Source organism: Triplophysa rosa, linkage group LG4 (genome assembly GCF_024868665.1).
Source record: "Triplophysa rosa linkage group LG4, Trosa_1v2, whole genome shotgun sequence".
In the NCBI taxonomy this organism is placed as follows: Eukaryota; Metazoa; Chordata; class Actinopteri; order Cypriniformes; family Nemacheilidae; genus Triplophysa; species Triplophysa rosa.
In genome coordinates this window covers 30322532-30335031 of record NC_079893.1, presented here as the reverse complement: position 1 = coordinate 30335031, position 12500 = coordinate 30322532, and the positions used below count along the sequence as shown (strand labels likewise).

The 12500-nt window shown below is 40.7% G+C and overlaps 1 pseudogene; it reads right to left on the bottom strand.

Moving 5' to 3' along the window:
• LOC130553164 (complement C3-like) overlaps positions 1–12500 on the bottom strand; it is a 32286-nt pseudogene that overhangs the window by 13960 nt on the left and 5826 nt on the right.

Genomic DNA, 12500 nt, shown 5'->3' with positions numbered 1-12500 from the left:
AATTAATCTAGGCCATGTCCCAGGACCCTTTAAACTGGCCGTCATTAAGCCTCTTATCAAGAAACCAAACTTAGACCCCAATGAACTAGGAAACTATAGACCGATTTCAAATCTCCCTTACCTGTCTAAAATACTAGAAAAAGTAGTGTCCACTCAGTTGTGCTCTTTCTTACAAAATAATGACATACACGAAAAATTCCAGTCAGGCTTTAGACCGCATCATAGTACTGAAACTGCGCTCGTTAAAATTACAAACGACCTGCTTATAGCATCAGATAAAGGTAACATCTCACTCCTAGTCCTGCTCGACCTTAGTGCTGCGTTCGATACTGTAGACCATAAAATACTTCTAGATCGCTTACACAATTATACCGGTATTCAGGGACAGGCACTACAATGGTTCAGATCTTACTTATCAGACAGACATCAATTTGTCCATTTAAATGGGGAATCATCAAATCTAACGCAAGTAAATTATGGATTACCTCAGGGATCGGTTTTAGGACCCTTGCTATTCTCCATATACATGCTGCCCCTTGGAAACATTATTAGAAAACATGGAATTAGCTTCCACTGTTATGCAGATGATACTCAGCTATATATCTCATCAAGACCAGATGATTCCTTCCAACTATCCAAATTGGCAGAGTGCATCGACGATATAAAGCATTGGATGACTTGTAATTTCCTTCTTTTAAATTCTAATAAAACAGAAATATTACTTATCGGACCAAAGACACGTGAGCAGAATATTTCGGATTATGACCTGCAAATTGAAGGCTGCACTGTTACTCCAACAAATACAGTTAAAGACCTTGGCGTTATATTAGACAGCAACCTGTCATTTAAAAATCACATCTCAAATGTCACAAAAACAGCCTTCTTCCACCTTAGAAATGTTGCCAAATTGCGAAATATTTTATGTGTGGCTGACGCAGAGAAGCTTATTCATGCATTTGTGACCTCAAGACTTGACTACTGTAATGCACTGCTTAGTGGTTGTCCTGCAGCATCAATAAACAAACTACAGTTAGTTCAGAATGCAGCTGCCAGAGTTCTAACCAGGTCCAGAAAATACGATCACATAACCCCAATGTTATCAACCCTTCACTGGTTACCCATTAAGTATCGTATTGACTTTAAAGTTCTTTTAATTACTTATAAAGCCTTAAACGGTTTAGCCCCTACCTACATAACAGAGCTTCTACCACACTACAACCCATCACGCTCTCTAAGATCTCAAAACTCCAGACTTTTGATAACACCTAGAATAACTAAATCCACCAAAGGGGGTAGAGCTTTCTCATACGTAGCACCTAAACTCTGGAATAGCCTCCCCGATACTATTCGAGGGTCAGACACACTCTCCCAATTTAAATCTAGATTAAAGACACATCTTTTCAGCCAAGCATTCACTAATACATAGCTAATGAACAGCAGCTACGCTAATTATTCTCTTTCTGTTTCTGCCCTCGCCTCGGGATGCCCATCCCGAGGTAGGGAGAGATTCCGCCAGACCCAGATGAACGTCATATGCCCATCCACAACTAGAGATTACGCCAGCTACATCTGAAAATCCCGTGCCATCCTCCTGCGAGAGCCTGCGGACTGACTGACCATCCAGCTCCATCCAAGGCAATTCCATCACCACCCAAGAAAAAGGCGACCATCTGGCCGGCCCAGCTCAGACAATTCCATCCCCAACCGAGAGCAAAGACGGACTACCTGTCACATAAATGCTAAATTTACAATACTTGGTATTTAATGCTAAACTTACATCACACGACAGCAGTTTGAAGTTATGGCTGCACTCAGTGACTTTGATTGGAGGTAGCTGGGTGGGTGTTGTAGGGAGTGGGGGGGCTTGTTGGTTGTGGTTCGGGGCGTTTCATTTGTTGGGACTGTGTGGGTCTGGTCTGGTTGGTCTTGTTTTGTGGTCGATGTCGGACAACAGAGGAATAAAGTTAATTATGCCATTACTACTTTTCCCTGGTTGTTCCTCTGTTGTCTGTTGTTGATCGCGGAATGGGACCGGGTTGGACCTGCACGGTTTCGGCGGGTGGGGCTTCCTGGGTCGCGGCTCGTGGGCTCTCCCTGTTCTTCGTGGACGTTGCTCGGTGGCTTTGGTCGGGGTCACTGAGTGCAGCCATGACACGTCAGAGGAGATCTGGCCCTCCCGGCTGAGCCTGGTTTCTCCCGAGGTTTTTTTTTTCTCCATTATTCAGCATTGGAGTTTGGGTTCCTCGCCACAGCAGAGCAGTGCAGTGTTGGCTTGCTCACCGGGAGACTGCATTTATTTATTTATTTATTTATTTATTTATTAGATATTACTTATTATAATGATCTTGCTTGGTCTATAAACACCATGCACTGTGCTGTGTTTTACCTTTCTGTGTTTTTCTTATTTGCTCCTGTAAAGCTGCTTTGGAACAATGCACATTGTGAAAAGCGCTATATAAATAAAATTGAATTGAATTGAATTGAATGTGCCGCTCTCCGAGTGTGACCAGGCACCAAACGACCCGTCGGGTTTACGGAAATTCAGCTGGTTTTTATAACCTTGTTACGAAAAAATGAAAGACAGCATGTTTGTTGATACATCTACCGTACAGTAATTATTCTGTAAAAAACGTCTAATCCAAGATCTTCAGAAATGGTTTATTCTAACTGGCCGTGTTCTGACCTGTGTTGATGTGTTTAACAGCTTCAGTTCGACGGTCCATGCCGACAGTCTCCCACTGATTGGTGCTGTCCAGATAATGAGTGGCAATGAGAGGTAGAGTCATGTACATCACGTTTTGCTCTCCACAGCCGCTGGGCTGGGAAATGAGTCGACCCATGAAATCTCCACTGATGGCCCGCTCAACCGTCTGAGTGATCTCCTCACCTTAGAGAACAGATAAATCATATGGGATGATTGTGGAGATCATCTGTTATTCTTCAAACCATGACATTACGGAAAAGCACAACTGGAATGTGTTTTTTGACAAATGAAAACCCTAACACTGAACAAACAATGAACATGTGTAAAATGTAACATTTCTCATTACCAGACACTGAGACGAACACGTTAGCAGTTGTGCCTGGCATCCAATCGGACGGCTTGTCAGATCGTAGAGGTACGTGCTGTTCTCCACCTGTTCCAAATGAGATAAAGCGTGAGGATTCGAGCATTGATCACAGGAAGGACATCTTGAACAGTTCTTGTGAGAAGGGTTGTCAGGATGCCATGAACATATACGATTCTATAGCAGTTGAAGTATCATTATACCAAGTAGTATCGCAGTGCTGTGCAGTGTTGTGGTGATTACTAATTCAATCTATCAACATTTACAAAATACACATGTTGATGAAAACAGTCCCAGTTTTGAACACTTAATTCGTGAGAATGTATAAGTGGCTATATGAATAACTCAAAAATCATGCAACCAAATTGCGTGAAGCAACCCACATTAAAGAATTTTGTAGCATACTGTCAAATATTTAGCATTGCTGCAACTATTTCACATAGACTACAGAATTTTGTAGCATTAACTATAGTAATTAGATAAACAGTAATAAATATTCTAGTGTATTATTTAATATGTACTATGTCAATGTGCGACAATTCCTCTATCCACCTTTTTCACAATGCGCGAATTAACCCATTGTGCCTTGCGTATGCAAATAGGGCTGATGCTTAAAGCTCCAGTGAAATCTAATCAAACTTTATTATTAACCATTATCAGTAATGTACTCTAACATTGTAACAAATACTATGACAATACGCTATGACAATAAATTGCGAAATGACGGCATTTCCAAGCGACTTGATGTATTTTTTTCTTTTCGCGATAAGTCATTCTTGCCAAACTTCTTCTTTGGGTTTTAGGGCAGGTTACGAACCAACTTTAGAGGTGCATACCGCCACCCATTGTGATGAAGCGAAATCTATCCCAACTGTACTGTGCCATCTAAAAAGAATGATCAATTGACTTTTTTGTATGCCAAGTGTCCTATAAATGTGCCAAATTCCATGGCATTTCTGCGAAAAATTCCTTTAGTGAAAAACATTTCGGCTATATGTGGAAGTTTTTGTGAAATGTACGTGTTTCCATTGGCTGTGTTTTCAATTCATGATTTCAATTTCAAGGCAATTCGAAGGGTAATGGAAATGCTGCTAATGCTATTTAATGAATAATGCTATTTAACAGTTGCAAATGTATTACTGGAGGTACAATAAATTGTTAAAGTGGTTCTCTATAAATCTCACCCATCGTGGCAGGATTGAGCTCAACATTTTTCACCATCTCACGTATCACACCTTCAGACTGAACAGAAAGAACAGAAAGAGGGAGAGTTTACTACGTGCTCCGTGGTCCTGACGTAAAATCTCATCTGTGACCAAAACCAAAGTGAAACAGAATTCCAGTCAGACTTACCACCACCTTGAGGCTCTTTCTCACTCTATCAGAATAGTCCAATACTGCAGCAGTCACCTCAATCGAGACTTCGCCCAGCTTCATGGGAATGATCACAAACGAGACGGCTCGGGAAGAATGGGACTCGACTTCCACCAATGTTTGGTATTTGCCCTTCTTACTGGCAGCACTGCAAACGTCTGGTGTCTCAATCAAATTCACACGTACCTTCTGAAGAGAAGACGGTGGACAGATCACAACATCTGGACTTAGTGTATGTCTGGATTTACATTCATCGCGTAAGACTGTTTCTTTAAAACTGTGATGCATACTCCCTTTGAACGTCTATGCTTCCTAATCCCTATTTCGACTCGTGCATAAATTATTATATTAAAGGGAAGAGTGATGCACATTATTTTTGAATCTGAAACTACCTTCATCTTTTTTTTGGTGCGATTGTGAATGATGGCTTTGATTTCCAGCTGCTCACTGCGACCTGCCGAGTATGGGACCTTGAGGTCGATGAAAAACTCCTCACAACGTAGCATCTCCAGAGGATCTGCCACACAGATACCTTTGGGGAAGAAGACGCAAGCAGAGAATGTTATGATGTGGCGGGATTGTTTATGCTTCGGCTGTTTTACAGTCCATCACAAATACGCCCTTGTCACAATGACGTCACTTAACTTCCGCCTTTTTGCAAAGCAGTGTATCATAACATCCGTCTTGCATCAAACAAGAAGAAGAAGGAGAAGAACTTCCGTGTTGCCGTCGCGCTGGAATTTAACAACAGTGAAAAAAAAACTGACAGAACACGTATTCAAGTACTTATCCTAGCACCTTCACTAACACAAAAAGAAAACAAAACACTTACCTTCATAATCAAACAGGTACTGTTCAACGACAAATTTGTATCCTTTATGTAGCTTTGATCTTGTCGTAAGCGAACATTTGTCTGCAAGACGTTGTACATCATCTAGACGTATTTGTGGCAGATGTGCAAGCCACTTGGTAAACTCCATTCTGAGGCGCTAGCGGAAGTAACGATACACTGCTTTGCGGCAGAACGGAAAATGCGTGACGTCATGTGAAAAGGGCCTATTCAAGATCTTCAACTCACCGTGCGTGTCTGACACGCTGATGGCTAAGATCTGCCAGGTAGTGATGGAGTCTTTCAGATACATGGCCTGTTCTGGTGCTACGCTGCAATGGACGATACGAAATGGAACATATGAAACGTTTCAATATCTCTCATAGCTTGTGCAACTTGTTTGATCTACAAGAGGTTACAGAACCTGATAAGGAAAACGGGAAGAAACAAGGCAAAACAAAATAAATGGATATGCATGGAAATAACATGATTTTAAATGCAAAAGAACAACAACAAAAAAACACAAGCAGGATAATTAGATGATTGAGTAAATTCACCAGGTTTTATCTCCACATTGTGGCACGTCCACCTCATCCCAAAACCAACTCTCAGGAAAGACTGACCGTAAAACCATATCATCATAATCAGTCAAATATTCGTCGTCATCATCACCTGTTTAGAGTTTGACCAGACATGCGCAATTACTACCATTCACTGTTACTTGATTCAAGGCACAAATGACATGTTTTATTGTGATTTGGGATGCATGGGTGCATATACTCTTGGAAATTTGGTGTTAATAAAACAATTCATCAAATATGTGAGAGAAGTCAACATGTCAGATTGACGTGTCATAAACCAGTCAACTCACACCAGATAATCTGATTTGCTGATAGACAACCTCATTTCAACACATCAGTTCGTGATTGAACTTCATGTTACTTACTGCGAGCCAAAACCATCTCTGCCTCTCCAAACTTCTCTTTGCTGTTTTTCACCTCATTGCAGCAGTGTAAGAAGGCCTGGACACATTCCTGTCCGTCATCAATGTACGTGGCTCGTCGTTCACAGGTGTAGCCGAGTTTGTTTTCTCTCATTCCATCAGTGCAGCACTTCTTCAGATCACCCGAGTATTTTCCAGCTAAGAACACAACAGCAGAGCAATGAGAAGAATAAGAATGTAAACAAACTGATGGCGAAAAAGATGGAGTTCTGTATTTGCTAAAATCCATGCCAATGCCAGAAGAGCTATTAGCTATAGGATAAAATCTGATGAAATGGCTGCGTGAAATCCAGCTCCTTACACAGTGTAGTGGTGACCTGCAAAAGAGTCTCAGCTCTCCGTCTTCTTTTTGAAGGGGTGGGACAATCAAGCACTAGAGGACAAAAAATATTTTGTTTCTTTCATTTATCTATTTACATTAAAAATAGAAATATATTAATAAATACATATCTTAATATATATAAGGGATAATCCACGGCTAGCAATGCATTAAAGGATTTTAATGCGCGACGTGGAAGCCAAGAACCACCCGACACGAAGCGGAGGTGCATTAAAATAATTGAATGCTCGGCTAGCCGTGGATTATCCCACGTATACCATGGTCATTTGCCAAGTTAAAGCTGTTATTGATGTTAATAGTGTCGTTTTTGATCAGACAGGTGAAAATGACAAATGACAAAAGTTATTTTTGTCAGTTAATTTCAAATGTTGAACAAACTGACTGGAACTACCAATGCATTAAATGGTTTTGATGCACACCTTCCAGCCAATCAGAATCCAGTATTCAAACAGACCATGGTATAAAGTTTAATAAACAACAAGGGCTCAACAAACAAGTCAATAGGACGGAAGACAAATATACCACCTTTATTTTATATGGACAGATAGATACAAGAATTGTTTTTAATTTGTTCTGAAAGAACTGAAACATAAAGTACTTGTTCTGGTGTTGGTTCCTCCAGCGGTGCTGGACTCAAACATCAGACCAGCGTCATAGAAAACCCCCATACTGTCTCTTCCACTGCCCGCTGTACAACCTGTGTCATGTTTCTCGATCACGTCCCAGACCTACAGACAGCAAACCAGTTATCAAAGTTATAGTAGAAAAAACACTATGTTTGATCTTTTGTAGCCCGGTGTTTGTTTTATGATGAAGATGCGTCACCTTCGACTGTGTGAGTCTGTTCTTGTTGAGGACATGCACAGCCTTGTCAACCACCACCAGCCCAACTTTAGCTCCGGGATCTCCAGTTATTTCCATGCTGACCTGTTTATCTTTTTCTTCTTTCAGCTGGAGTTTGAGCTGTTGAAAGAGAGACACGGAGACAGAAAAAAAGCAAGTAGTAAAAAGATTTCAGTTAAATCTGATGATTAAAATGGAAAAGTGAAAACCTTTTGATTCAGCGGCTCAAAAGGTTAAGTCCAAAAAAACTGAAGTATGATATGCTTTACAACTGCATTCAGTCGACAGCCAGATGTATTCCTTTTTTACTGCTGATCATTTCATATGATGCTTTACTCACCGTTCCCATGCACGTGTCCTTCACATCAACCCAGACGGAGTCGGACACCACCTCATCCGATCCCATGTGATAATAAGCCACAATGCGAAAAGAAGGAGCCATGTCTTTGGTTACAGTTAGATGCACAGAGATCAGAGACTGTTCTTGTCTCTTCTCTCTTCCTACGCTCACAATCTGCCCCTTACTGATGATCTGAAAATAAGATGAGTGACAAGACACCTGAGCATTCGTACAGTCTCAAACCCGAAATTGTATTCTGTTAACAGTGAATGTGCGTTAACATTTCTTACCATGTACGTGAAATCGTGATTTTTAATTGTTGAACTTTTTGCCATGTTCAAATTGACACTCCTTTGCTCGCCGATCTCGAGCTCGGCAGCATCGATGCCGATGTGCAGGTAGTTTCTAGAGTTGGCTTTGGGTTTGTAAGCATGAGCTGTCATCGTCTTCGTCGCCTGCTGTTCATCTTTCAAATATTGATTTATGGTCTTCACCTGAAAAACACAATATCCATGATGTAAATATTCAGTTCATTCGATCGTCTCATTTTCACTCAAGCCAGTGAAACTGACTGCAGTTGGCAAACAGGTCTTACGGTGATCTGGAGTGATGGAGAATCTCCCTGAGAATTGATGGTGATCTTCACAATGCCATTGGCTTTTGTTTGACCTCTGACCCCTCCAGGGTTGACCTCCACTGGCACATTTTCAGCAGGCGTCTCGTCAGGATTTGTCACGTAAACCTTTTATGAAACCCAGATGAAAAGAAATAATCAAACAAATAAAACAAATACGAACAATGCAATTCTTTCTCTAGTTCATACTGCAGATTTATAATGAATGTCTCAGTGCTTATCAACCATCAGCCTTCAGTTTGAACCTTCTAGATTCATACCAAGACGTCAAAGGGCATTCCAGGTTTGAAGAATTGAGGTGTTCTCTTGAAGTGGATGGTGTACGGTGACGTCACAATCTGAATGCCTCTCTTCTGTGCTTCCACCATTTCACTGCCTGAAACACACACACATCATGTCAACAGTATATAGACACATACACGTAAACTTAATAAACAACAGATAAACAGCGTGTGTTGACCTCACCGGTCTCTGTTAAAACGCTGACTGAAACATAGATTGATTTCCCAACCAGGTTCTCGATTTCTTTAGTGTTGTGAAGGATCATGTCCTTGGTTAGAGTAGCGCTGCCCACTCCTTCACGTATCTGAAACAAATATTTGAGTTCTCACGTAGGCCTATCCTGCACAAAGCAAACCTAACCTGAACTTGATACTTTTTTTTGCTTTTACCATCCGTCACGGTTTGTTCAGGTACTTTATCTTTACTTTACTTTAAAACTTGAAGTCGTGATTCAGAGAAATGGAAAGCTCACCGAAACCATCTGCAGTGAGTCAGGGATGCTCAGCTTTCCCTCTTTGTCCATGATGCCAAACACCACATATGCTTTTCCCTCTACCTTCTGCCCAAACAGGTACCTACATAAACACTTTGTTTTTAGCTCCCTTCTCATAATAAGACATTGTCCATTTTATGGCACTGTCTACACAGTGAAACTAAGAAAAATCTGTTTACTTGGCAAGAATGTTGACTTTTAGCTTGTCGTCACCCACATAGAAATACAACTTGCTGACTGTTAATGTGACTTCGAAAGTGGGAAGCACTACGAAATAAAAACAAACAAAACACACACACAAACAGATTATTTGGGGTTTTCAAAGTTATGTGCATGTTTTGAGGACACATGTCTTACCGTATTCTTTGACCTCAAAGTTGGCAGTGAATGTCTTCTTTGGGATGTTTGTATATCGTGTGACCACCTTCCAGATCCCAGGACTTCAAATATAAACATGTCAGAACAATAAAAAAATCACAAACGACCGCGAACAGTACATACAGCAGAAGTTCTTGATGTACATCATTCAAAAACATCAACATACATGGCCATCTCTGGAATTTTGTAAAGTCTAGACCTCATCCCGTGGGCTGGTAAAAAACTCTCTTTATGAATGGTGTTATTTTGTGGATTCTAAAAACACATTGACAGTAGCACATCAGAAAATACATTATTAAACAATGAACCGAGTATCATTGCTGTGACAACATTCTAGACAACAAAATTAAGATGAACGAAGTCAAACTGGGCCAAGACAACTTGAGGAGGGTTGGAAAAGTCATATGCACTTTTTGTTATACTAATCGAAAGTCACTTCATATTCTGAAAACATTTGATACTTAAAGAGATAGTTCACTGAAAAAAGAAAATCTGTCATCATTTATTCACCCATCATTCCCTTCTATTGTACGGACACAAAACCAATGCAAGTCAATGCGTACCGATGTTGTTCGATTACAAACAAATATCTTCTTTAGTGTTCCGCAGAAAAAAGAAAGTCATATTAACCAGAGGGTGAGTAAATGATATAATGATATAACTTCATTTTTGGGTGAACTATTCCTTTTAAGTGGTCTAAAATATACAGTATATATATAATATGATGATACGAAACATTCATATATACACTCACCTAAAGGATTATTAGGAACACCTGTTCAATTTCTCATTAATGCAATTATCTAATCAACCAATCACATGGCAGTTGCTTCAATGCATTTAGGGGTGTGGTCCTGGTCAAGACAATCTCCTGAACTCCAAACTGAATGTCAGAATGGGAAAGAAAGGTGATTTAAGCAATTTTGAGCGTGGCATGGTTGTTGGTGCCAGACGGGCCGGTCTGAGTATTTCACAATCTGCTCAGTTACTGGGATTTTCACGCACAACCATTTCTAGGGTTTACAAAGAATGGTGTGAAAAGGGAAAAACATCCAGTATGCGGCAGTCCTGTGGGCGAAAATGCCTTGTTGATGCTAGAGGTCAGAGGAGAATGGGCCGACTGATTCAAGCTGATAGAAGAGCAACTTTGACTGAAATAACCACTCGTTACAACCGAGGTATGCAGCAAAGCATTTGTGAAGCCACAACACGCACAACCTTGAGGCAGATGGGCTACAACAGCAGAAGACCCCACCGGGTACCACTCATCTCCACTACAAATAGGAAAAAGAGGCTACAATTTGCACGAGCTCACCAAAATTGGACAGTTGAAGACTGGAAAAATGTTGCCTGGTCTGATGAGTCTCGATTTCTGTTGAGACATTCAAATGGTAGAGTCAGAATTTGGCGTAAACAGAATGAGAACATGGATCCATCATGCCTTGTTACCACTGTGCAGGCTGGTGGTGGTGGTGTAATGGTGTGGGGGATGTTTTCTTGGCACACTTTAGGCCCCTTAGTGCCAATTGGGCATCGTTTAAATGCCACGGCCTACCTGAGCATTGTTTCTGACCATGTCCATCCCTTTATGACCACCATGTACCCATCCTCTAATGGCTACTTCCAGCAGGATAATGCACCATGTCACAAAGCTCGAATCATTTCAAATTGGTTTCTTGAACATGACAATGAGTTCACTGTACTAGAATGGCCCCCACAGTCACCAGATCTCAACCCGATAGAACATCTTTGGGATGTGGTGGAACGGGAGCTTCGTGCCCTGGATGTGCATCCCACAAATCTCCATCAACTGCAAGATGCTATCCTATCAATATGGGCCAACATTTCTAAAGAATGCTTTCAGCACCTTGTTGAATCAATGCCACGTAGAATTAAGGCAGTTCTGAAGGCGAAAGGGGGTCAAACACCGTATTAGTATGGTGTTCCTAATAATCCTTTAGGTGAGTGTATATTTCATGAATAAAGCCCATTGTGTTGCAATTTGAGTGTACCATGATTTCCACTGAGATTCCAGATGTGCTGAGACGTAGATTTGGAGTCAGAGAGAAAATCCTGTAATTCACTGCAAAAGGGATTATGAGAAAAATTTTGTTCTGTGTTTACTTTTCTCCTATTTGAAATTGCACAAGGACCACATTCATTGCTGTTTCACGATAACACTGAATCTTTGCACCTACACTTTTGTGACACCCTGTTTGTGTAGTCACAGACATGGTAGTAATTCATTGTTGTTTTTTTGTACCATCTATCTGATGATTTGAGATACCCCTCGCTGCAGCCTGTAGCGCGGTGACGTCATGCATGTTGACGTCGTGCATGTGGACGTCATGCATGCTTTAGCGCGCATGCGCCTTATCGTTTTGTGGTCAAGCATTTGTTACTGCGCATGTGTGTCCTGTTTACCTTACGCGGTGATGTTTTCACGTATTTTTATGTCATGAATGTGTAAACTCAGACCTTGGATATTATGTCCGACCTCAATGCATTCCTGTCAATCACGCGTCGTCAAGGCATATTAAAGATAGCCAAAACGATATGATTTTAAGTTATTAATAAAGGTTACAGAAGAGACTTTATTCATGTCATTTCGTGCTGTAAAAACGTTTACTTCTGTGTTTGAGGTCGGGACTTCCCGAAATCCGAGTTGTCTTGAACACAGCGTGCACACGCGCGAAGTACCCCAATTCGTTATTAAAGTGCGTTTTAGGCAAGGCAATTCATACACATGCACAAGGGCAATTCAAAGTGCTTTACATAAAATGATTGACAAAGAGAAATAGACGTATCGTTAAAATGCAAATGATTTAAGATCATAAATAAAACTAGATTTTAAGAAACAATAAAACATCAATAAATTTGATTAAAAATATGAGTATATATAAAAAGAATTAGAAC